Genomic DNA, 27211 nt, shown 5'->3' with positions numbered 1-27211 from the left:
ATTCAGGAAAGTCATGGCTGAACTCTAAGGACCAAGATTACTTAATGCAAACATTGTGTGGAACTATGGAGTTTGGGGCCCACACTCTCATACTCAACTAAAACCAGCCTTGTGGCTGTGAAACCCACGTGGAAAAAGAATTCGGGGGCACGACTTGCTATTCTGTGTATCTTGGGCAGAATCAATGAAGTTCATCCAAAATTGGAGCTAAGTCAGAAGCCAGGAGCCCTTGACACTGTAGCACCTACCATCTGTGGAAACGCACCGCAAACTACACAACAAGGCACGTTAACAAGCTAATTACGTGTCCCGTTCACAACATGGTAGCATTAGCAAGCTTGTCTCCACTGATGAATGCATAGCGTTACAGTGCAGTCGCAACTGCACATTAGTTAGGGTTGATCAGTGTGGATGGGTGTCCATTTTTTCTGTGCTTAAAAGGTTACAGTTGTATAAATAGACTAGAATTTTGTATTTATTTTCTTTTCTCCTAAAGGGAAAAATATAGGCTGGTGCGCTCTCTCTCTCTCTCTCTCTCTCTCTCTCTCTCTCTCTCTCTCTCTCTCTCTCTCTCTCTCTCTCTCTCTCTCTCTCTCTCTCTCTCTCTCTCTCTCTCTCTCCCCAAGTACTGGGAGTCTGGGTGGTTTTCCTAAGCTTTTTCACTCAACATTGGTGCTCTATTACTTGAGCCACAGTTCTACCTCTGGCTTTATTTTTGGTGGCTAAAGGGAGGTAAGAGTTACATGGACTTTCCTACTACCGCTGGCTTTGAACTGAGGGTCCTCAGATCTCAGCCTCCTGAGAGTAGCTAGGACTCCAGACCTGAGCCACTAGTGCCCAACTAAGTTTTTGGTTGTTTTTGTTTTTTGCCTTGTTTTGTTTTAAATCAATAATCTCTCTGCTCTCTGCCTGCATATGAGTGGCAGGATTTATGGGGAGTGGCCTGTATTGGAGATGGATTTTCGGGGCCAGGACACCAAATCATCCATCAGCATTGCTGAGTTGTGACAAATTCTCTCCAAATTGGGTGAACTAGTTAGATGAGAGTTGCAATCACATTTGTGTGCTGTATAAAGAGTGTCAAACTTTCAAGGAAATACTTTAACTTTTGTGATTTCTGTGGAGTTTTAAACCCTTTCATCCATTTTCTCCTCAAGTGTATGCTTCCCAAAATTGCTGGTAACTATTCTATACAGTATATGCCAACACCGATCTTGGGGGTGTGGGGGATGCTGAATTAAACCCATTAGGGAAACAGAGGCCCCCAATCTCTTGTGGCTTTCCTCTGAGCAAGCAGACATGCATAATACTTAATAAATACCAAGCAAGTGTGTCTTCAAGATGATAGATAGTAAGTGCCACTGGGAAATATCATGGAGTAAAATGCAGAAGACAGTGAAAGAGACTAGGAGTGCAGGTCACGTGGTCAGCTTAGTTAAGGGAGATTAGCAGCAAGATGAGAAAGTGAAGAACATCAGAAGGCACAGAGAAGGGTAGAGTAGGGAAAGAGACGTGGGTCAGAGGTCTTGGATCCCATTTGCTGAAGGAAAGGGGGTGGGGGAGAGGATCGATAGGCCAGGAGAAGGAAGCCACACAATCTGGCTTATGTTCTAGAAAGTACCACTCACATGGAATGAGTGCGTGCCCGGTGTGTACAATAATGAGCAGCTTGATAAGGTTCTTTCCTCGAGGGAGGAGTGACAATGCAGTACTGCGCCTGCGTGGTCGGGAGGTCTGGGGAGCATGGTGTGTGGAGGAATTCGAGTTGAAGCTTTGGACCCCATCTGCAGAGAGTGAATTCTCAGCCCGGGCTATACATTTTCCTCCTGGCAGTTTTGGCCTCCTGCCTATGACCTTTGACCTTCACATATCCACTTGTCAATCAGGAAGAAAGCCACTCATTCTGGTTTGTGCCAAATGTATGCCAAACCCTAGCCAGGCTGTCTTGTTAGGTTTCTCTCTAAGGTGTGGAGAATAATATTTAGTAGATACTGTCATTTTCATTTTTCAGAGTTAGAACATAATCCAGATACCCTCCCCCCAGGTTTCTTTTGTTAATTCATTCTATTGTTCCCACTATGTGTCGTAGCAGTGTTAGAGGATTTTAGAACAATGTGGATTAAGATTGAAACAATATGCTTCAACAAGATGGGAACCAATACTTTATAAAGCCACATTAAAACTTTTTACAGTAGCTATTTAATTTCTGTGATTCTCTCAAAAATATCTGGTTTCTCTCTTCTTTGAAGCCAGTATGTAATAAGAACTTTCTTAATTTTTTCTTCTTTGGTTTGATACATGAAGGAAAATAAAATCTATGTGATAGATTTGGGATTCCTCAAGGGTTTTATCCTACTTCTGTAGGAAAGTGCAAGTTTTAATCTAATCCAGTCATCCGACATGGATAATTTATTATAAAAATCTAATGGAAGTGACTAGTTCCATTCTATGTGGCATTCCGTTCTACATGGCCATCATTCTATTCTTTGCATTCATTTGTATTCTTCTACTTCATGGGTGGTAACACACATAGTCCAAACCCCTAATAGATGCCATTAATATAAAAATTGAGGTAGCCAGGCAGTGTTGGCCTACATCTGTAACCTAGTTATTTGGAATTCTGAGATCTGAGGTTTATGGTTCAACACCAGCCCTGGAAGAAAAGTCCGTGAGACTCTTATCTCCAACTAACCACCCACTAGCCTTGAGGGAAGAAGTTCAAGGATAGCACCCAGGTCCTGAGTTAAGTCCCAGTGTTGGCGCAGTAAAAAAGCAAGGCCACCTAATAGCAGTGTGTCTTTTCTTTGAACTCTAGCTTATTCTTGTCTACTGTAATTACATATTGTCTTAAGTACAGTTCATTTGAAATAACCTTTAAACAAGTCAGAATAAATGATTTCCATTTTAGATGATAATGGATTGGTAGGCATAGCATCATGTACTGTCAATAAATACATGCGTCTGAATGGGAACCCGGGGCTGAGCTGAGCTCAACTACAGTCACTGCCTAGTAACTCCAAATGGAGCTGGCAAACACCATATTTATCTTGCAGCTTTGTCTGGATGTCTTGTTCACATTCACCAGCCAAACAATCTAGAAATTCAGAGTGTGTGGCTGTGTCCAGTTGGAGCAATGTGGTCTTCCTGCTCACTATTCATCATAACCAAAAAGTCCAAATAAATTTGGCTAAAATAGTATCATGTTTATTTAGTCTGAAATAAAACACACCCCTATCGATTCATCTATTAGAAAAGGGAGGGCTGGGGATATAGCCTAGTGGCAAGAGTGCCTGCCTTGGATACCCGAGGCCCTAGGTTCGATTCCCCAGCACCACATATACAGAAAACGGCCAGAAGCGGCGCTATGGCTCAAGTGGCAGAGTGCTAGCCTTGAGCAGGAAGAAGCCAGGGACAGTGCTCAGGCCCTGAGTCCAAGGCCCAGGACTGGCCAAAAAAAAAAAAAAAAAGAAAAGAAAAGGGAGTCCAAAAACTGTTGTCCTACCGCATCTCCCCTAAGATAGAAATAGCCTAAGAAAAATAAATAACTAGCAAACTTTATTACAAGCCTAGAATAATGTTTCCCCACCCATGAAAATTGACTCCATTCTCTAGGTTAGCATGGCAAAATTTCACCTTCATACACATAGTAGTGGTCGGGTTTATAGAGAGAAATATATAACATATCTCTATAAGAGTTTAAAAGGCAAAGTTACTACAGACATTAGTCTAATAGGTTCCCTTTAGTCTGGTGAGAAACATTAGCTCATTTGCTCAAGTCGAACACTAAAGGGTTAAATGCAGAGTTCCTAATGTGACCTTATTCCGTGACACCTTCTCCCCTTGCGCCTTGATGAAAATATGTTCCTATGAAGGGGATTCTGAAACCGAATCCGCTCTCCCCGCTCGCCATTTGGTACCAGGTTTCTACTGTGACATTCAAACTTCTGCCATGGCTATTGCAAAGTAAATAGGAAATTCTAAATGTGATTTGAATTGCCCTTCGGGGAGCAGGTCCATTTCCAAGGTGGCTGCGGGCGAGTATGGAGCAAGCCACGGCGGTGGGAATAGACAGTGTTCTGCTTCAGAGCCCGAGTTGACAGGAAACTCTTGCACGCCTTCCACTAGACCGGGGGAATTTGGCAGCTGACAGAGCCATATATAGTTTTGAAATATTTTTCTCTTGTTAGAAATGTTTTACATTAGCCCATGAACATAAGCGCCTTCATTATTCACATAAGTGATTCAGTTGGGAGGTGACAGCAGCCTACATAGATCTAGTTTCCAGATTGGCAGAAGCAACTCGAGTTTTTAATCAGAAGCGAGCTTTCATAATTATTGCAGGTCAGCATTGCCTGGGATTGAAGCATCGATGCTCTCAGAGGCCCTCACCACAACCTTTCCCTTCCATAAGCTAACTGAGTACCTGAGTTTTAGTCTATTGCACATAAAAAGTGCATCGTGATGTTTAGCAAGACGTTTCCAGGAGCTTAAAATGTTTCCAGTGTCATTGGACTGCTTCTATTTTGCAGTGTTACCGAGTCTAAAACTGTAGTTGATTCTTCCCATGTATAAATGAGGATGTTCAGTGTGCAGAATTAACATTCGAAGAGCATTGTTATAAGTTGTCCACTAGAGGGCGATGGCTTCCACACTCACTGTGAATTTGAACCAAAGCTAAAAAAAAAAAAAAAGAAAGAAAGAAAGAAATGCTATTGTTTTTCCTCTAACCTTTTTGTTTTATAGATCCAGTATGTGTCACCAATTAAACACAGATCTAGAATTGTGTAGTGTGAAGTTTCTCAGTCCATGTTTGTCTTCCAGCCCACTGTTCAACTGTAAACATCATTACACTGACTTTGCACTGAACACACTTTTTAAACAAATGCCATGGCAATTGCAACCAAACATTTTCTTTACATTTCGCCACAGTAAATTGCACCTTATTGGCAGGTTTTCTATCTACGTATCTTCCAGTTAGCCATGTAGATTCAGAATATTCTGTCATATGTCTCTAAAACAGTTTAATTATCCCTCCATAGCTAGCACTAAGATTTGTTTTGCAGTATTTTATGATTAAAAGCAAAGTTGTGATTGATATTCCTGCATGTATTTCTTATGGGAAGTTCTCAGTAAATGATAAATCCAAAAATGCATAATAATAGGCTTCATTAATTTAAAAATACAATCACCTGTAAGTTGGGTTCATCCACTCAAGATAAGGGTTTCATTAATTTAGTCACATGAAGTATTATCAAAAACTGTCATGTTGCTCATTTCTCCAAGAAAAAATAATATTGCCATAATAGTTTTAACATTTCCTAGACTGATGATAATGTAGTTCAACTAATTAATTCACTAACAACATAAATTTTGTGGGTTTAAAATTTTGTTTTACAGGGCTGGGGATATAGCCTAGTGGCAAGAGTGCCTGCCTCGGATACACGAGGCCCTAGGTTCGATTCCCCAGCACCACATATACAGAAAACGGCCAGAAGCGGCGCTGTGGCTCAAGTGGCGGAGTGCTAGCCTTGAGCGGGAAGAAGCCAGGGACAGTGCTCAGGCCCGGAGTCCAAGGCCCAGGACTGGCCAAAAAAAAAAAAAAAAAAAAAAAAAAAATTTTGTTTTACAAATTTTATCAGAAAGTGGAACTAAGATTCCCTAAAAGCACACATTGTTGGACAAACTTATAGCTATAATAAAAAACAATTTGATATCTAAGTAAATGCTTAATATTTACCGACTGATTTTATACTCTCTGAAATGTTTTGATGATTATGAAAATCCTTCAAAATAAGGTGAACATTTTTAAATTTTCAGTTATACAAATGTAAGGGAGTCCTCGAATATCAGTTTTCTTTGAGATTATCATTCAGATTATCTTCCTGATAATCAGTTTAAGACACTTCTAATCTGAATTTTAACTGCCCTACTAGGCCTGTCTCTGCCTTTAACCTTAGAGAGAATTGCCCTTTCTTTTCTTTCTGTTCTAAAGTACAGCACCCACTCATTCCTCTTCAGTTTTAGTGAAGAAAAAGAACTATCCAGAATTGAAATAGCATGTATTTTCTTTGCTTAACAAAATATTTTTTTATTACTGGGTTAAACATACACCCAGAGTGACAGGTTGAAAGTAATTACCAACTTGGCTAACTTGTTGTATCAGTTGTGTTCATTTTTCCCCCCCCCTCAGGAAAAGATGATTGTTTGGCTGATAGCCAAATATATCCTCCATGATCCAAAAATATCCCTTCTCAGGAAGAATCTGCCTTAAGAAATGGCAAAGCAAGCAATGGCGGTGGTTCCCCCACCCCCCAAAGGCACAGGAAAGCCTCAGACTGGTTTCCTTGTCCCCATCAGCCCCGCCCACCCCTGGCCCTCTCACTGTACTCCAGTACTCCCTAGGAGAGGAGCCGCTTCCATGTTCATTGAGCTAAGTTAGACCGGCAGAATAGAAATAAATAGGGAATCTTGAGAGGCTCAGGGGAGACTTTCTCTCAAGCAGATGCTTTAAAAAGATGTGTTTGCAGACACTAGGTGACAGGTGTATGTAATGCCTGCAAACACAGAGGAGTGTCTGTGTCACGAAAATTCAAATGTGGAAAAAGAGTATCAATGAGCCTTCAGAGGTACTAGAGTATCATTATTTCTTTGCATGTAAAGGTTTGTTTTTCCATGAGCATCTGGTAGTGTCTATTTTGTTTTTCTGTCACCTGTACTTCAGACTTTAGCGTAGGTGTGTGTGCGTATGTGTATGTGTGTGTGTGGTGTGTGTGTGTGTGTGCCCGCGTGCGTGCAGGCTACAGCTTGAACTTAGGGCCTGGATTCTTTTTTTCTCAAGGGTAGTACTCTACTACTTGAACTACTTGAGCCACTTTTTCTTTTTCTTTTTTTGGTGGTTGGGGTGGGGGGTGGTGTAGGTAATGGGAAAGAAGAGTTTCATGGACTTTCCTGCCCAGGCTGGCTTCAAACCATGATCCTCAGATCTCAGCCTCCTGTGTAGCAAGGCTTACAGGTGTGAGTCCCCACCAGCACCCAGCTGAAATACAATATTACCCAGCCTTGCTTAAGCTTTTCTAACTATGAAGATTAACAAATGTTGAGGAAACAGGCTTCATTCTTTGCTAGCTCCCTCTACCAGAACAAATATCAGTATCTGAGTGGCTCAATAATGTCCATCTGGAATTAAGTGGTTCTCTATCAATTCCATTGTTTTAACAAATAACTGATGTGTTTGAAATAAGGGCAGTGAAATGAGGCAGCATGATGATGATAATGATAATGATTACTAGCTGCCAATTTTGAACTTAAGAAATACAGCATTGTTAGAAAAGAAAATACATATGAATCAGGGAAAATGAGTTAGTTATGTATACGACTATGGTTTTGGTTTGTGAGAAATGAGTTATGACTATGGTATGAATTCCTGAGTGCGAGTGTTGTTGTAAAAAATAATAATAATTTAATAATATGTGCTTATATAAACCAGAAAGGAAAGAGATTTGTGTAGATAAATGTGAATTTATTCCTGCCTTGTGTTGTAACTTTCTGTGATGAAAAATGTGATTTGAGGTTATAAAGTACCAGCCGTGCAGTAATTTCTTATCAGTTGTGTAAAATGACCTTTGGACCGAATATGTTTAAATTGCTGTATGGTCTCTATTATAGATATTGTGCATAAAATCCCTCATGGTCCATGTTAAACAGATACCAGATAATTTTTCCAGGGGTCCAGATGCTTTTAAGCATAACTAAAATATTAAAAGATTCCTTTGGGTTGAAAAGTTTATACCCAGGAGCCCCAACACAGAATTACAGAGTTGATTATTTACCTGATAATGGGTCAGTGCACAGAAGAGAGAGGAGGGAGAGAGAGAGAGAGAGGGAGAGAGAGAGAGAGAGAGAGAGAGAGAGAGAGAGAGAGATATTTCTATTTTTAGCTTGATCAGACAGAATTTTGTTGACTTGTCAAGCAATGCTTTCTGATTGGGTAGAAACTAGAGACAATGTTGAAGGTAGGAAGCACAGTGTCCAAGAGATGTACAGGTTTAAATATTGGCTTCTTTCAGTGAGACTGTGGGGGGGAATTTCAATGCTGCACCTCCACATACATACTCTATTCCAATTACACTCCTCTCCCACACTCCCTGCAACCCTTCTGTCTAGGACTTAGCGTCCCCAACAGATTGAATACTGTCAAAATAGATTATTTTCAATGAAAACTATCCTTTAAAAATAGTTAAATTCCACAGTGCCCTGGTGACTCACACCTTTAATCCTAGCTACTTAGGCAGCTGAGATCAGGAAGGTTCATAGTTCAAAACCAGCCTGGACAGAAATGTCTGGGAGACTCATGTCCAAAATAATCAGCAAAAAGCTGGGCTGGAGGTGTGATTCAAGTGGTAGAGCACCAAGCAAGCAAGCAAGCTGAGCAAGCACAAAGGACTGCTTTCAATCGTCAGTGCTGGCAAAAAGACAGAATAACATTTTGATGAATAACTATATATCCAAATAAAAAGTTTCTTTATACTGTATACTGTACTCACCTTGCAAATGTATCTGCTTAAGAAAACAAAAGATATTCACATGACTTTTCAGAGGAAGATGGCATAAACATATCTCTATAACCTAAAAACACTCTCTCTCTATGTGTGTGCATATATATGTGTGTGCATGTGTATATACATGTATGTGTGTGTATATATATATATATCTCCACTTAGAGTAAGCAAGGAAATCAGGTGAGCCGGTGGATTGTTCACATTTTATCCAGCACGTTTAACAGCACGTAGGTCTGTGGTCAGCCCCCAGGGAGAAGGGTCCAGGAATCAGTTGGTGTGATCAGAATCCTGCTGGCACCCTGAGGTGCGCCTGTGTGCTGGTGACATTCTCAGGTACCTGTGAAGGCCACGTTCTATTGAATTGCATTCTCCAGAGGCACAAAGACAGGCTCATGTGTTTCTAAATAAATAGCGGCTGCCGAGGTTGAAGACCTCGAGATTTCACAGGCGTTACACCTTGGCAAACTATGAAAAGGAGGAACTTCTGCACAGTTTCTGGGATGTATCATCTTCTATTGGAACATTAAATTGCAACGCATTTGGAGAGGAATTCTCCGAAGGGTGGATTTGTTTCTTGTGTAGCAAAGTAATTCTTTCTTCTAGAACAGTTTTCAAAAAGACTTTGTTTTGCAAAACCACTACTTTTAAGGAGACATCAAGAACAATAATACTGAACCATCGCATGATTCTAGACTGAGAAGAAGGCTTCTTTCTGCCAACCAGAGGTCAAGCCGAAAAAATATATCAGATTTAAAATATTAACGTTGGTGTTTTAGCTTTTCAACACCACAAAATGTTTTTATGTTCAACCCCCATTTGATTTTCTTCAGTTTAAAAAATTCTAATTTGTGCAAGTTATATAAATGTTTTCATTTCTATCTCCATTTTCTAGTTAAAACTTGGAGGAAAAACGGAGTGGCTATTCCAGACCAGGAACAATAATGAACTGTTATTATCTCAACTTCCAAGTCTTTTCTTTTTGTCCGTTGTGAATCTACACAGCTTGAACTGAGTTCAGTCAACATCTAATAAAATTGCAGTCTAACCGATGACATGACGGCTTGTACATATGCATAAAATTCTTCCTTGGTGATCATGCTTGGCCTGGATGTGGCTTTTTTTTTTTTTTTTTTTTTTTTGGCCAGTCCTGGGCCTTGGACTCAGGGCCTGAGCACCATCCCTGGCTTCTTCCCGCTCAAGGCTAGCACTCTGCCACCTGAGCCACAGCGCCCCTTCTGGCCGTTTTCCATATATGTGGTGCTGGGGAATCAAACCGAGAGCTTCATGTGTAGGAGGCAAGCACTCTTGCCACTAGGCCATATTCCCAGCCCCTGGCTGTGGCTTTTGACTAAGCAACCTTACCACACCTCTTGCATGTCCCCAAACTTCTCGCTTTCCAGAAAGATTTCTTTCACTCTTTTCTCCATTTGCAGCTCTGGTGTTACATCTCATCTTACACCTTTGATCTAAATCATACAAGTGTGCTAGTTCAAAGAATATAATGCCATCATTTAATTTGATTGCTTCAAGGAAATTAAGACACTGTGATCTGTATTCATTCCCTTCTTTGTTTCTTAGCAAAAGTGTGTTCTTGAGAATTATGCACTTAGCAAGCTCTGAGTAGGAGCCCATGCATTTATCAGACTATTTGGAGCCACAGGAAAGTTTGTTCCTCCATATTTTATTAAACTCAATTAAGTAATGGGGTCTTGTGTCATTAGTCTCAACTTCATCGCCCAAGGAAAGCTGGTGGCATTTTATAGTTCCTAGGATGCCCACCGCTCATTTCCTTAAGGTGATTTATATCTGCCCCTCATTAAGATGCCCAGGTCTTCAAGCATTTTTGACTCAGAGTTCGAGGTAGAGGTCAAGTTAGCAATTGTACTCTGTCTCCCTGTTTAAAAACAATGAATCACCATTTGGATTTTAAGACGGGATGGAAAGTGTTGAGTTGGCAGCTTGGTTCAAAGGTTGTCAGCAAAATGTATGGAAGTGGCCTCTGTCCCCAACCTCTGATCAGAGACGTTAAGGGTTTTCTAACAAGGCCACCAATGAGGCGGCGGTGAATAATCAGTGAGAAGGGGCGTGGCCAGGACCCATCGCTCAGGTGCTGGATTTGAACTGCAGTGATTTGATCCAGACTTAATAACATTAAAAGCTCTTCTAGTCATTCCCAGGGCACACATGAAAATGCTTTCAAAATATTAAGAAAGAATGTGACTTCTTCAAGAAAATAGGTTAGGAGAAAGTTCATTTTGATCCCTGACTTTAGACCCAGTTAACTGCCACCAGGAAGGGAATTGCTTAAAGGAGAGTCGCCGGGTTTTACTCCTGATTGGATTGGACTTTGTTTTGGAGAGCTGGCAATGGAAGTAGCTGAAATTCTGACGAGCAACTCATAAAGCCCAGAGGCCAACTTGCTTCAAGCATCTTGTTGCTCTTATTCTTAAGGAATTCCAAAAAAGCAGTGGCTGAAGTATAGATAGCAACCCTCCCCCGAGATCTGCTCAACTCCAGCCTTTCCCAAATAATTTTAGAGCCTGTCACACAGTAAGCATTAAATAAATATTTGCAAATCAAGTGAATGTTCTGTGTAGTGTGTGTGTGTGTGTGTGTGTGTGTGTGTGTGTGTGTGTGTGTGTGCGCATGCCTGTCCTGGAACTTGAACTCAGGGTCTGGGTTCTGTGCTTTAGCTTGCTCAAGGCTAGTACTCTATCATGTGAGCTACAATTCTACTACCAGCTTTTCAGATGGTTAATGGGAGATAAGAATCTCATGGGCTTTCCTGCCCTGGCTTGCTTTGAACTGTGATCCTCAGATCTCAGCCTCTGGGGTAACTAGGATTACAAGTGTGTGCTGCCAGTGCCCAGCTAGTGGGTGGTTTAAAGTGAGCATTTATATTAATGTTTAAAATATCAGTGTAAAGAAAAAGACATTTGTTTTTACAATCATGATCCGAAAGCAATGCATCCATAACTTGAACTACAGAACCTACTTGCTTTCCTACAGCTATTCCATTTTATTGCATCATGAGAAGTAACATTAATTTCTATTCTTGCATTTCTGTTATTGCTGCTGGTTGATCTGCAGTAATAAAGAGGAATATGCAGTTCAGCCTCTATGACTCATATCTGTAATCGAGTTATTCAGAAGGCTGAGATCCACAGGATTAAGGTTCAAAACTAGTCTGTGCAGGAAAGCCAGTGATACTTAAAATAAGCAGCAAAAGGCAGGGCTGGAGGCATGGATCAAGTGGTCAAGCACCAACTAAGAAAGCAAGTGTGATGCCTTGAGTTCAAACTCTAGTACCGACAAAAATAGAAAAAAAGAGGGATTATCTAAAGGATGGCTTAGCAGACAGCTTTTAGATCGACACTAGCTTTCAGTGTATTTGCATATTGGAATATTATCTACTGAATTTCATCCACCTCAGTGTTGACTGAAAGACACATTTTCATGAGAGAATCACTTAATTTGGCAATACAGAACTCATACTCTGAGATTAAATTCAAAACACAAATTCATTTCTTCTGGTCGCAAATCTGAAGAGGAAATGACTGCTACTAATTATGCTGCTTTTATACCTTACGTTCTGTAAACATTATGTTGTTCATTCAATTTAGAGTGTGTCAGAAAACTTGAGAAGAGCACACACACACACACACACACACACACACACACACACACACACACAAATATCTTGGATTCTGGAGTTTCTTACATGCTATGTAAGCAGGTCTCTTACTGGTCCTGGTCTATCTGTCTAATTGCCATGTAGCTCATGAACCCAGCTCTGAGTGCTAAGTGGATATTAGAGATAGTTTCATTGTCTTTGCAAAAGAGAATCATTGAGTCTCCCGGGACTGACCCACATGGTCCACTGATGTGGCACATTGAACAATCTTGTCCTTTTTCTCTGTACAAGTCCTATCCTTCACATTCTACAGCTTTTCATGAAAGCAGTTGTTAGTAATATAGCATCTCATACCTGATGTCTAATTGTTTCATGGAGGAACAGAAAATTATGAGATCTAAACTCATAATTAGTCATGATTTTGTAATTCAGTCACTATGGACTTGAATTATAGTGGCATTGACCACATATTTTACATTCTTATGGAAGGACAAGATACCAGGCTCCCCTTATTGCAAAGTGATTCACTGGTTGTTTTTACAATAAGATTTACTCTGAGTTTAAAATGCGAAAGGAGCTATGGAAATAACAAACTCCAACATGGACCTCAGGAGGTGACTTTCTCAAAGCAACAAGGGAGAATCAATTACACTCAACCCTCAAATCACATCTCTTAACTGAATTATACGGTTTTGTTGAAATAAGGTAAGGACATGGGTGAGAGATTCTTCTAGAAAGTCTCATAAAACATGCTATGTTCTTATCCCCCACCCGATATGCTGTCACTTCAGGAAAGCAGTAGACAATCACATTCAAGAATCCTGACTCTGTCCAGGTGCCAGTGGCTGACACCTATAATCCTAGCTACTCAGGAGGCTGAGATCTGAGGAGCTTGGCTCACAGTCAGCCCAGGCAAAAAAAAAAAAAAAAGTCCATGAGACTCTTATCTCAAGTAGTAGAGCATTAGCTTTGAGCAAAAGAGCTCAGGGACAGCACTCAGGCTCTGAGTTCAAGCCCAGGATTAGCACAAAAGGAAGGAAGGAAGGAAGGAAGGAAGGAAGGAAGGAAGGAAGGAAGGAAGGAAGGAAGGAAGGAAGGAAGGAAGGAAGGAAGGAAGGAAGGAAGGAAGGAAGGAAGGAAGGAAGGAAGGAAGGAAGGAAGGAAGGAAGGGAAGGGAAGGAAGAGAATCCTAACTCTGGCAAATGGATTCATGATAGTTCCTTCTCTAATATTAAAAATAGTATTAATTGTTCCCTTGGGGAAATGCTTTGAAAAATCAAGTGAGGTAACACAAATAGAAGCGCTTTCCAATAGTGTGAGACCCATACTTGACATTTAGACTTTGTCCACTCTTTGAGAGGCCTCCTCAAGTCCCATTGCAACTCATTGTTTTGCACCAGATAGCTTGTCATTTCTTATCTCCTTTTATTTCTACAAAATTCTCATTTGCCTTTCTCTCTTGAGTTCCTACATTCTGAACAACTCCTAAGTTTAGTCTTCAACCACACACACTTCAGGCATGCTAGTTATTTTCATATTTTAGTAGCTAAACAAAGCAAAGGATGCGATGTTTTAAAAACAGTTACAGGTAAATTAATCGACATACATCTTCTGTGTCGCTAGAAACCATCAGCATGCTCAATATTAATGTTCTAATATTTTGACTCATTGCTGATTTTTGTCTGGAAGACTGATTTGAAGATGTTGATGCTAGGTATTTATTAGTAATATGTGCACATCTGGAAACCAGCAACCACGTTCTCCAGATTCACAGCAGCAATCCATGCCTTCATGCAAAGCCCTGTTGACAATGGAATTTAAGGTGGCCATTCCAGAAAAGAAGAACTCCAAAACTGAACACATTGAACACGGTCTTAGGAAACATCCCTGAGCATACCCCCACAAAGCCAGCTTAAAAAGAATGAACCAAATAGAACTGACAGCTCTCCTCTCCAAGGGCAGCACCAGTTTTCAATGCGCATGCTTATGCCACTCCCCAGTCCTGAGCCCCAGCGTGAAGGCTTTCTGGGCCTCTTTCACTGTTTCTGCCCTGCCCATGCTGTCATTGCTGAGGAAAGCTAACATGGACTTATCTAATGCATGAGAATGTCTGCAGGCAGGTTCCGATTTGCCTGTTTGCCGTGGCTTTCTGAAGCCACTGTCTTCATCTTTCAGAGCTGTTTGCAACTAGAATGTGAGCAGTGGCTTAGGCCATTTTGGACAAGCAAAGCTATGCAAACAAACAGTATGGAAGAAACAATGGAATAAATACTTAGATATAGAGCATTCATATCACCTGTCATCCTGACAAAGATCTCTGAGTTCAACAAGTAGCTTCGTCCCCTCCCCATCTCTAGCCAAATTCTGGGGGTTTCTTGCTAGCATGCCTTCAAGCCCATCTTTCACTTCAATGCTCAGATTGTAAACAAAGAGAGTCTGCATTAAGCATGACACAAAAACCACTTCACTCCTAAGAACCAATTTGACTCTCTAACATTGCCCCAACCTTAACCATAAAGCACATGTAATTATTTCAATATTTCAATTATTTCAATATTTCCCTTTAGCCCTGTTTCTTCTAATTAATATATTCGTCCTCTGTCTTATAGTCTCACTCCTGATGTTTCCTCTTGAGGGCGCCCTTACTCCCTCCTGATGAGGTATTCATTCTGGCCCTGCTGCTGATGATCTATGGTTATTACTTATTACCCATCACTTACTTATTATTACTTAATTTATGCACTACTTACCTATGCATTATTATTTATTATGAGTCATTGGAATGACTTAGCCCTTTCTGCTTGTCACTGTGTGTAGCAGTTGTCAGAATTTTCCTGTATCTGATTTTCACCTATCTTCCTGGATCCATCTGACTTGTGTTATGTTCAGACTTGTGTTATGTTCAGTTTTACACCATGAGTGCCAACGTACAAAACCCTGATCTCCAGTGACTAGTGAGCAATGATTTAATAAGTAATTGAGCATATAAAAATGAAATGCTAGTAGCCACTGTTTCGTCTTGGTGTAGGATGAGCTTTCTCACCGCTCTCTGTACAGTTTTGGATTTGAAAAGTCATCCTTCTCCTTTTCATTCCTTTTTTCCTCCCCCAAAACATGTAGTGGGTGTTTGGTGCCTGCTATAGTCTAGGGTCTTTGTGAAGCACCAGGCCCAATGAGAATATTGAAATATTACATCCCCAAGAAGTGTTCTCAATGTTAATGTGAAAGACAAAAAATAAGACACCATCATAGTGCGGTTCTAAGAGTTTTGACAGGAGCCTCCTCCGTGTTTGAAAATGGACTGTGAAGATGTTGGCTTTCCTCCAAAAGCCAGATTTTACAGGGAGATTTAGTACAAGTGGTCCTCTCCCCCAGAGCGTCCCAGTGCTCCTGATAGCCTGGCATTTGGTGAGGAGAACAAAAAGAACATTGACTTGATTCTAGTTCTAGCCCTACCACGAACTAGCTGTCACCTTGATTCATTGGATCAATCTATCAGACATCTTTTAAAAAAATGTTTAATTATCTTTAGGTACTTGTACAAAAGAGGGACCATATAACAAGGCAGTTTATACATACCATGTGGCCCTTTCAACATTCTCACCTCCTTTGGCTCACCCCTTCACTTATTTTTGTGGTATACACAATGGATTCTTGCCTACATTCTTCCCTCTCCCTCTCTCCTTCACCCACCCCGCTCTTGTTAGCTGCCCCCTCCAGCCTTGACTGACTGTTTCTTGGTCTTGATTTTTTAAAGCTCTGACCTAGTCTTTCTAAAAGATTATACTCTCTCCTTGAACCCTCCATAGAATCTGTTATGCCTCAGTCAGTTCATTTAGAACCACTTGCATACCGCCTAACTTGTTTACTTATAGATTTGTAGGCACCTCCTATCTACCACAAATGAAGGAAATCATGCAACCTTTGTTCAAATGTGGGGAGGGGAGAGGGGGGGTGCATGTGCATATCAGGGCCTGGTTGTTGTCCCTGAGCTTTTTTGCTCAAGGCTAGTGCTCTACCACTTCTGGCTTTTTGGTGATTAAGTAGGCATAAGAGTCTTATGGGGACTTTTCCTGTGCTGACTTTTAACCTCCATCCTCAGATTTCAGCCTCTGGAACAGCTAGGTTTGCAGGCATGAGCTATAGGCACTTGACCAGATAGCTATAAGTTAAGAGTGGTCATCTAGAGTCGACATTGATTTTCTCAACCTGAACTTGATATTAGGTATTTTGTATGAGGTATATATGTAACACACTATTGTACAGCTCCAGCTGCCACCAAAATTTCACTGAACTCAAGCATTGTCAGCCAGGCCAGGCCATGGGATTCAGCAGATAGTTAACTGGGCTATTTCTGTCATCAGCAATTTGAAGACAAGCCAGGTATTATCTTGGACTCAGTGAATCTGTGACAAAATCTAGCAGGTCTGCACTCTGACTGGGCCAGAGAGACTCAAAGCCCACTCCAGTCTTTCTCTCTTAGTAGATTGTGAGAAGCTGGAACATTGTTTCCAGAAACAATCAGATCAGTAGCTGACATCATAGGTCTTCCTGAAAGAGAGGAAAGAGATGCAGAACAGAGATAAGACCAAAAAATAAGAATCCAAAAGCTCAAGGCTTGTCACAGACCAGAGCCACCATCAAGGCTGCCCATGGCTTCTTGAACTTTGAGCAGGGCCCTGTCATGCTTGATTCCTGACGCCCATATATTTATCCTGTGAATGAGGCACAAAGATCCCGGTGAGCTAATGCATCAACCCATGAAAAATGAACAATTAAAACAATGAAGTTGTCAGTTCTTTTACCAGATTGCAAATAAATAACCTTCCTGTCAGGCTGCCTATTCTACTGGGCCATTAGTTTAATACAAAGACATGCTGAGCACTGGGTCCAAGACAGCTTATCTGTCACTAAGTGGTTCTAGGCCTTTGATAAAGACCTAAGCAAAAGATGCTGTCACAAAGTTCAAGACGCCAATCCCAACTTGTGGAAATCCAAGTATTAGACACCTCTCTCTGCCTACCCTGACAGCCAGACACTTTCTGTGGTTTTTAATTGGCGATATAGAAGGTATTCCATTTGACATGTGAAGACATTTTTCTCTCTACATATGTTCATGTAGTTTATCAGACACTTATGTGAATGTGGGTGGCTATGGAGTTTGTAACTGCCGAAATGGAGGGGCTGAGATCTTGCAACCAAAATAATAAAGATCTTGTCTGTTTGGACAATTACTCCAGAAAGTAGTGTCATGGCTCAGGTGGTAGAATATCAGCCTTTTGTGAAAAGCCATGCAAGACACCAGGCCTTGAGTTCAAGTCTCAGTATTAGTACGTGTGCACAGAGGTGCAAGCGCGCATGCGCGTGCACACATATACACACACTCATGAAGTTACTACACACTGTAGCAAATGATTACAGTCATGACTTAGCAAACGCAAAGTCAGTTCATTATATTTTCTTGTACATATGGTCTCTATATGTCATCTTATAAAAGGTTTGCCAGTCAGGAATGTTGCCTAAGGATGAAATTAGATAAACTCGTAGATAAGATAATTGAATAAGAACAAATTCTCCAAACTCTCTGGTTGGTATATTATTTAACTTTTATGGAAAAGAGTAAAGAGCTGCCTTGAAGTCACTGTGAAAAGAAAATTTTAGCTGGGCACTGGTGGCTCATGCCTATAATCTTAGCTACTCAGGAGGCTGAGATCTGAGGATTGAGATTCAAAGCCAGCCCCAGGCAGGAAAGTCTGTGAACCACCAGAAAACCAGAAGTGAAGCTGTAACTGGAAGTGGTAGAACACTAGCCTTGAGTGAAAGAGCTCAGAAACAGTGCTCAGGGCCCAAGTTCAAACCTCACAGCCAGCAAAACAAAAGAAAACCCTTGCTCATCACATGCATGAGGTGTTATTAGAAAATACATCCTGGAGCAAAGCTAGGTGTGAAACAGTTGTTGAGGTTTTCAAGATTAATCAACCTGTCACTCTGATTGACTTTGTCTCCATTTGAATCTTGGCAAAGCAAAATCATCAATTTTTAGTAATAATTAAATGTCTGGGAAGTCTGTGAATCAGAACCAGCAATGTTTCTTTTTTCAAAATATCTTTTGGATATTTACTTATAACCATTTTGTAACTTCATGATCAAAGTGATTAAAGCTATAGTCAAATCACTGTCCATTTTCTCTTAATTTTTAGCATATCCAGTGGTAACTCAGAGATCTAGCTTTCATGGAGAGACGTACTTTAAATATATTGGAAAGTCACAAGTAGAGGCTTTGAGGTCATTTGCTAGCTCAGAATGATTTTACCTAGGAACCGGTCACGTGAATGTTAGTTCAATCTGTTTGGACAGTTTTTCCAGAATGACTGTCAGAAGACAAGAGCTTTTTAATGGAAAGAGCTATCCGGTAATATTCTTCCCAACCAAGTGAATCTCCAATGCTAAATAACTGTATATATTTCACTTTCTAAGAAGAAGCCCTGGGATTGTGAGCTAGCGCAGAGCTCAACAGCACAACCAAGGCTTTGTCCCAGGCCCTACCATTGCCTGGCTATGGCCTTTGGTCAAGTGACTTAATGTCTCCTTGTCCTCCTCTGTGCATAGCTCTGACTTAAAAGCGGTGATAGCAAAAAGCAGAAAGTAAACACACTTCTATAAGGGTTGGGAGCCCTAAGGTCTTTTTTAAAAAATCTATAAATAACACTAAGAGAAGCAAGCAATTTGTGATCTAGAGTGGTGCTCTAAGTTAGTCCTTCATTTTTCTGAGATTCAGCCCTAGGGAAGTCTTCTCTCATAATGCACAACAGCTCTTTGAATGGATCTTCCTTTAGCTATCTCTGGAATTCCAAGCTTCTTTCATGTTGGTTTGCTTTTGTAATGGGTCCTGCCTTCTCTGTAAAACCTTCCATCATTCTCAGAGTGGCACTGTATTAAAACCACTCTAGGCTGGGTGCCGTGGTATAAGCCTGCCTTCCAGCTACAAAGGAATTGTCAACAGGAGGAACACAGTCTGGAGTGATGTGGGCAAAATATAAGATCCTGTGTGAGGGAACAAAAAGTCTCTTTTGGATCTATTAATGAAATAAATCTAAATTTAGGTAAGGGATATATAATTTCGTGTTATATAGTTAATATATTGTTATTCATTTCTGTAAAGAGTTGTCAATCATCAGACACAGTGGAAACTTCTGCATCCTTAGCCTGACCTTTGAGCAATAAACTCCTACTTAAAGGCTTCATGAACATGGGTTGAATTTCACATGTATACTTCAACTACAGGATGGCAACCTTGTACAGACACAGATCTCTCCCAAATCTCGGATTCATCATTTCCCTAAGACCAGCCCACTGCTGTTACCTGAACCCCTTCCTGCCTCCATGCTCTCCAAACCCTGGGAAATGGAAATTCTTCACCACATGCTCACTCTTGAGCCATCTAGCTGGAACCCACTATTTCCCTTCACAGTGCACTCTTTCTCTCTATTAAACTCCTTGTTTTGCCACTTAATAAAAAATTGCGCATATGTATCACATAAAGAACATGACCTTATATGACAGCATGTTTTTTTGAGGATAGATCAGAAGCTATTTGAAATATTTAGGAATATCCAAATTGCGAAATGCGAAATAAGAACATCTCAGTGATGCCCATATTCTAATTTATGGAGTCTATGAATAGGTTACCTCACATGCCAAAAAGAACTTTACAGATGTCGTAAGTTAAATGCCCCAAAGCCAGGTAGCTTGTCTTGATAGGCTTAATATAATCACAAACGTTCTCATAAGTAGGTCAGAGAAGCAAGATCTGGTGTTTGAAGATGGAAGAAGGCTCCACAAGCCAAAGACTGTAGGAGGTTTCTAGAAACTGGAAAAATGAAGTAAGTAGATTCTCCACTTAAGGATCCAGAAAGAGTACAGACCTGGCAACACCTTGATTTTAGGCTTCTGGCCCCTAGAACTGTGAGATAATAAATTTCTGTTGTTTTGAGCAATTTATTTTTACATTCAAATTTATAGCAGCCATAGATGTAAATATAGAAATAATTACACCAATAGAAGCTTTACCGTTATCCAACACAAATACACTATTTTGACACAGCCTTATGTATTGTTTTAATTTTCTTAATTGCTTTATTTCTTTGATGGCTCTTAAGAATTGATCTCAGAGACAGCATCAATGGCTAAGCATACCCATCGCACCCAGACTACCTAACTTGGAGTCCCAGGTGTTATTTGTCCTCATAGGATCTTGCAGCCTTATAGAATGCTTAAATTAAATATTTATTTTGATTATCATTCAACTTTGTTTATCTCTGTAATATTGTAAGCTTGAAAGGTCCAATATTTTGTCTATTTTGGCTCATTCTTGTTAACCTGGCACACTATAGGATTCAGTATATATTTCTGGGTTCCATGAAATGTTTTTTCAGAATTGTCCAGATCTTGTAAGATGAACTGAAATGATGAATCACAGTGCAGTTATCTGGAAATGCAGAGACATAAATACAGGAAATTATTTTTGTTCCTTACCATTTTTCTTCTTGAAGAGCGATTGAGATGCTACCATGGCTTTGTATTAACTCCATTGCTTCTGCAGTCATGAAGTCATGATTTTCAGCTGAGTGACAATTGATAGGTTTCATGGTGAATATTTCTCAAAAATGCTTTACATTGAACTCTTACAGTGCTGCTGCTTGCTTTCATTTCTTTATTTCCATCTTCATCATATTATTTTGCAAGAAAAATTTAAAATTCCTTCAATATGGATTCATAGCTGATGGATCCATTAAAGAACTGACTATAAGATTCCTCCCCAAATAGGTCAGTTTTGCATGAGTAAATTATTTATAATTTTTACAATTTCAGTTTCTCTAGAATTTAATAGTCAATGCTAAAGGTGTCTCTGGACTTCTTTGATAAAAAGGTAATTAACATTGCTGAATGGTTTCATAATGCCCTAAGAGTTTGGAAAATGAACAGAAATATAGATAAGTTTTATTTATATGTGTCCCAGAAACTTTATTCCAGGCAAATTCAATATTTGTTTCAAAGGAATAATTCCTTGAGTAGCAGGCACATGCTATTTAAGTACTAGATGATTTCTTCAAAAATTTTGGTGAGCTTTCCTATGTGGTAAATCCATTTAACTAGACACAGCACTTTTACTGAAGAGTTGATTGTGACAATAAATATGGGGTTTTTGATAGAAAATGGATGTGTGCTCTTGAGAACTTCTGAGATTCGTATATATTCCTGTGTTCTCTGTATTTCTCTATATCAATCTATAATGCAGATTCTATTCATCTCATTCTATAGAAGAAAAACTCCAACATCTTACAGCTTGCATACCTTCTGTAGAGTCAGACACAAGGTTAATGGCAGCAAAGGGCCTGGTTCATCAGCTTCCCCTCAGCTACATCAGCACCATAGATACTTTCAGACCAGCATCCTTCAACAGTGGTACTCCGATAGCACTTGGCACCCAAAGTCCCTTCTCACCACGCCCTGTGTTGTTGAGCTTCATACTTCAAAATGGAAAATGTGTATATTTCTGTAATTGGTACTTCAAGAAAACTGGAAGTTGAACTATTCTTAGAGATAGTAGATGCTTAGTAATAAGAGACATCATGGGAACATAAAAACAGAAAACAAGAAAAATAAAAATAAAAAGCACAGATGCTGACTGAGCAACACAATGCATGACTTTTCCAACATGATGTGATGCCTTCCAAAGCAAATTCATTCTTTCAAATAAACCTGATGCCAACACCCATAGTGATAAATTAAAAGGTTAATATAGGAATTATTATTCAATTTTAGGTCTGTGGGAGCTGGCAACCTATGTGTCTACTCCTTTCACTGGATTTCTTTGAGTTGTCATGCATATCTAATCATGAAACTCTAAATGACTCCATTAAAAAAGTACCCAGAAATCCATGTTTTCTTGGGGGCTGGGAAAGTGGCATGATGTTATTTATAAGATGGAAGAAAAGATTTTTCACTGCTCAGTCTGTGTAAAGAAACAATAGAATCTAAGCAAGTGGCTGATGAGTGACACAAACATAGTATATGCAAATGGGCAGAGAGAAAGAACCTTGAGACTTTAAACCAGCTGCACCACAGAGGGGGAAAAAATACCTTTATCCAGATATGTGGTCCCTCATGAATTATACTGTTATTTTAGTTGATTTTACCTGACATCACTCTATGATGTTTTTTTTTTTTTCAGTGACAAGAAAATTGCAGCCGGCCCTTGACAGTCAGTCACAAATTGACTGAACAAAACAAAATCAAACAATGAAGTAATCCCCAAGTAAATTTAATGAAACCTAAATCCCGAAGGACAGCACACTTCTGTAGGCAACTGGTCTTATTTAATAAATTCTTCCCTGCTTTCACTTTTAGAGCTATATTTACACAGACAAATTTAATTCATTGAGTTTACATTTCCTCTTCCCCTAAGTTTGTCCAGCAGGCACATATGGGAAAGACTATAATCAGGTATGTGAGTGTTCACCTGAGAATCAAGACTGTCACCCAGTCCAGGGGAAATGTACCTGTCTGCCTGGTTACCATAGCAACGACTGCCCAAGCTTAGCTATTATTTACCAAAGGGATGCCATTGGGATGGGTCATAGCTCAGAAAATTAAAGGTAAAAGTTAATTCAAGCTTTGTACTTCACAGTACATTCTGTGAGATTGTTTTCATACCTGAATAGTTGGAAACAATCTTTTCTTATGTAACTCATTTTGCTAACAGCCTTTACTATTAAAAAATTTTCCAAGTTCTTCACAAATATCCATCCTGAAAACAGATAAGAGAATTCTGGAGGCGTGGTTCAGTTGGTAGAGTGCCCGCCAATGAGCAATGCATCAGGTATACCGAGTTGGAGTCCTGGTCTCACAAAAAGAAAAAGAAGGAAGAGGAGGAAGAGGAGGAGAAGGAGGAGGGTCAGAGGGAGGAAGAGGAGGAGGAGGATCGGGGGAGGAAGAGGAGGAGGAGGAAGAAGAAGGGGAAGAGAAATGAAAAAAGAAATTCAAAAATAAAATGTTAGTATTAACTTATCACTTTAAGTCAATATAGAGCAAATGACTTTTTTTTCCAAATTTTAAATGAACTCATCAACAAGCTGGTCACAGGGTCTGCTGAGGAACGATGAAATGAAACAAATTGTTATTCTGGGATGAAAATGGTGATGTGCTTAAGGGACCGAATGCCAGCTGGCTTGTCATTGTATAATAACAAGAAAAGAAATACTCCCCAGAACAAACACCTTATGTTGATTTGTTAGAATATTTTAACATTGAACATGATTACAGGAGAAAACACCAAAAAAAATCTCCCAAGGAGTATGTTAAAATGTTCCATCAACTACTTAATTTTTATGCTTGTAATCGTTTATAATGTACTTTTTATAGGTTTAACAATAAAATGATTTGGCCTCAGTGTCATTTTCCCCCAATTTGGCCAAAGATACGTTCTTTCCTTCCCAGTCAATCCACAGTAGACTCCTTTTAGTTTTCTTCCTAATTCTGAAAGGATATGAACAATTTAGGAATTCAGTTCCCTGAAATATATCAACTCGTGGTCAAACTATTTAATTTTCTTCAGGGCATAGAATATAAAGTTTGACTGTCACTTCTCCATTTTTCCCTGATTTTAGACATCACCAGCTAAAACCACAATTAAACATATACAAAAATGGTTGTAATTAATACTCTGTTTTAGGTCCCAGGACTATTGCAGTTATTCATTCTCAAATTGAAGAACTACAACATTAATCAATTGCTCTTAGATCATTTTTAATTTTGCTTTATTTCAAGCACCCCATATAAGGAAGAAATGGAGACATTAACCTACATTTGATGTTGTCACCTAACTTGGGCAAACCTTTTTTTTTCTGATAGTTTATCAAAGATGTGTTATGTTAATAACATACTATCAGGTCACATGCATTTCAGAAGAGCAGCTACCTAGGGTTAAAGAAGGATGGCTTCACCTTGTAAAAGCCAGGCTCTGGCTGAGTCGGGGAACTGCTCCCTCACTAGTGAAATTGGCTCAGCCCCAAGCAACACGTGGTTAGATGTGGCTGCAAAGGCTCCCTGGCAGCATCCACCATAATTACAGGACTATGAAAAAAAAAAAGATTCAAGAAAATATCCATAAAAGGTGTAGCTGGCTCAAAAGCAGAAGTTACAGCAGCCAAGAATAACTAGGCTTTCATGTTCTCAAATTCAGAGCAGAAAATCACAATTTTCTCTCCACAGAGGTCAGAGGAAGCAGACAAACTTGCACTAAAAATCTTACCACTTCTGCATAATTCAGAGGAGCAGAGAGCCAGTCCCAACTTGTGGGCAGCATGTAGGAAAAAAAAAAAAATCAGTGCCCAGAGGATGTGAACTCATCAGGCCGTGTCTTTTATAACCAATGAGAGTTCTTAAAGTATCACAGACCCTGGAAAAAGTTCAGGTCTCCAGCTTGCAATATACACTATTTATAGCCACTCTTTGGGGGAGAATTTTAGGTACTGGAATTCTCTATAAGCATAGTCAGTTTTATTGAAAGTATTTATAAGAACCTCCCCCTCCCCCTTCTCGGGGCACTTACACACATCCTAAAACACACCGGTCACAGAGTAGCCTATAAAGATGAGGGAGGCAATAGCAAAGCATACATGGAAGCCAGGCTCTAGTGGCAGTGCTGGAATCCTAGCTACTTAGGAGACCGAGATCTGAGGATCCTGATTCAAAGCAAAGTCATGATATGCTTATCTCCAGTTAACCAACAAAAGGCTAGAAAAGGTGGTGTAACTCAAATGGTAGAGGATTAGCCTTGAGCATGAATGCCAAGTGAGAATTCAGGCCCTGAGTTCAAACCCTAGCACTGGCCCAAAAAAGTAGAAATTAAAAAGCTGCGTCGCTGCCTTCCATATGAAACTATAACCCACTCTATGCATCACTTTGACAATAAAGAAATGGGGGGAAAAAAGCTGTGAAATGAAATCTAAATCAAAACTACACAAGATGAAGCACATGTGTGAGAAACCTTTTCAACTACTAGGAAAGCTGCTGCTGGAGAACACATCCATCCCGTTGATTTGCTTGCGACCGAGAATACTGTTAAGTGCCTTGTTTCTTGCATGTTTCTGATGAAACCACCGAATGCCATTCATGTCACTAGTGTACACAGTAGCAGAGGGAAAAAATTGTGCCATCTGTAGTACTTAAACAAATCAGAACTGAAAATTCCTATCCGATCTTCTTAGAATGAGAGAGCAAGAAGAGGGGATTGGTCAGGGTGGAAGAAAATCATCACTTCTTAATGGCCAATAAATAAACGACTGTTTCCAAGGAGAAATAATTGTGAAAAAATAAAGCACAGGGCAATGAATGATCAAAGTATAATGTGAGAAAATGAAGGAGAGGAGACTGAATTTTACTCAGACAAGCCAAATGAAGACGCTACCGCTACATTGTGGATGTCTGTTTCAAATTTCTACCCAGTACAGAATTGGATACAAGAGGAGAATCATAATAAAAGAATTCATGCTTGGAAACTCGAAGTTGTGGCAATTTTCTTAAATAGATACCCTACTATTGGTACAAACCTAATGAGTTGGGGGACTAGAAGTCTAGTGCATATATAGTCTTTTGATAGGTGACCTATTTATCAATTGGTTAGCAAAAGAGCTCAGGGACAGCTCCCAGGACCTGAGTTCACTCCAGGGTCCCAAAACAACAACTCAAAAGCATAAGAATAGAGGAAGTGAATATGATCAAAGACTATTACAGACATGCATATATATATATCATAATGCACAGAAAATATTACAATAAACCCTCCACGTTGTACAAGTAAGATGCACCAACACAAAATAATTTTGTTTTGCATTTGTACCAATTCTTGGGCTTGAACTCAGGGCCTGAGCACTGTCCCTGAGCTTTCTTGTTCAAGGCTAGCACTCCACCACTTGAGCCACAGTTCCACTTCCAGCCTTTGTGTTACTAATTGGAACTAAGTATCACAGACTTTCGTGCCTGAGCTGACTTCAAACTGTGAGCCTCAGATCTCAGCCTCCTGTGTAGCTAAGATTACAAACATAAGCCAGTGGTACCTAGCTCGAAAGTTTTTGTCTTTAACACATGGAAACATGTTTCAAATGTTTTTGATATATGCCAGAATGAAACCATTTCCCAAACAACCTCCACCCTTGCTAAAAAAATTTTACCTTCTAGATTTGCACATATATTAGTTATTTTACATTCATCAGTTTCTCATATGTAAGTTTTTTATTCCTTTCAACTGAAATACTGATGCTGTGTTATTTGTAATTACATCCACAGGGACACACTTCCCTCAAAAAGGACACATGTTTCAGTTTACCATGTGTTGTTATTCTCATCACTTGCATGAAAGTTTCTGTTATCTCTTACTTCAAAGTAATGTGACTGTTTAGTAATTCACACCAATGAATTGTAATCACTTCCACCATCTCTCAGAAGCAGTAAGACCAGCATGCACTGGCTCCCTCTTTCTGTATCCAGCTTGTCTATGATAATGATGATGATGATGATGATGATGATGATGATGATGATGATGATGATGATAGATAGATGGATAGATAGATAGATAGATAGATAGATAGATAGATAGACAGATAGATGGATAGATAAATAGATAGATGATATACAGTAAATAGATAGATGAGGGGTGAATAGTTAATAGAGATAGATGATAGACAGATGGATAGGTAGATGCGGGATGGATCAATGATCGAGACAGACAGATATAGAGAGATAGATAGATAGACAGATAGATAGATAGATAGATAGATAGATAGATAGATAGATAGATATAAGTGTCTGAGGCTGCCCCTCAGGAGAGTACAAAAATTCAATCTTGGTAAAAAAAAAAAAACAATCTTTGAGCAATTGTTTATGTTTGTACCTCTATAAACATGATATGGTTGTGTTGCCATAGTGACAAAAGCAGATAATTGCAAACATAGCAGAA

General features: G+C 39.7%; 1 protein-coding gene across 1 annotated transcript in view; it reads left to right on the top strand.

The window, feature by feature from the left end:
* Positions 1 to 27211, top strand: part of LOC125351126 (EGF-like and EMI domain-containing protein 1) — a 194076-nt gene that overhangs the window by 151900 nt on the left and 14965 nt on the right. The gene's annotated exons all lie outside the window — the stretch shown is intronic.

The sequence above is a fragment of the Perognathus longimembris genome, chromosome 5 (assembly GCF_023159225.1).
Source record: "Perognathus longimembris pacificus isolate PPM17 chromosome 5, ASM2315922v1, whole genome shotgun sequence".
Taxonomy (NCBI): Eukaryota; Metazoa; Chordata; class Mammalia; order Rodentia; family Heteromyidae; genus Perognathus; species Perognathus longimembris.
Note: the sequence above shows the minus strand (reverse complement) of the source record. Positions and strands in the feature narration are given on the sequence as shown.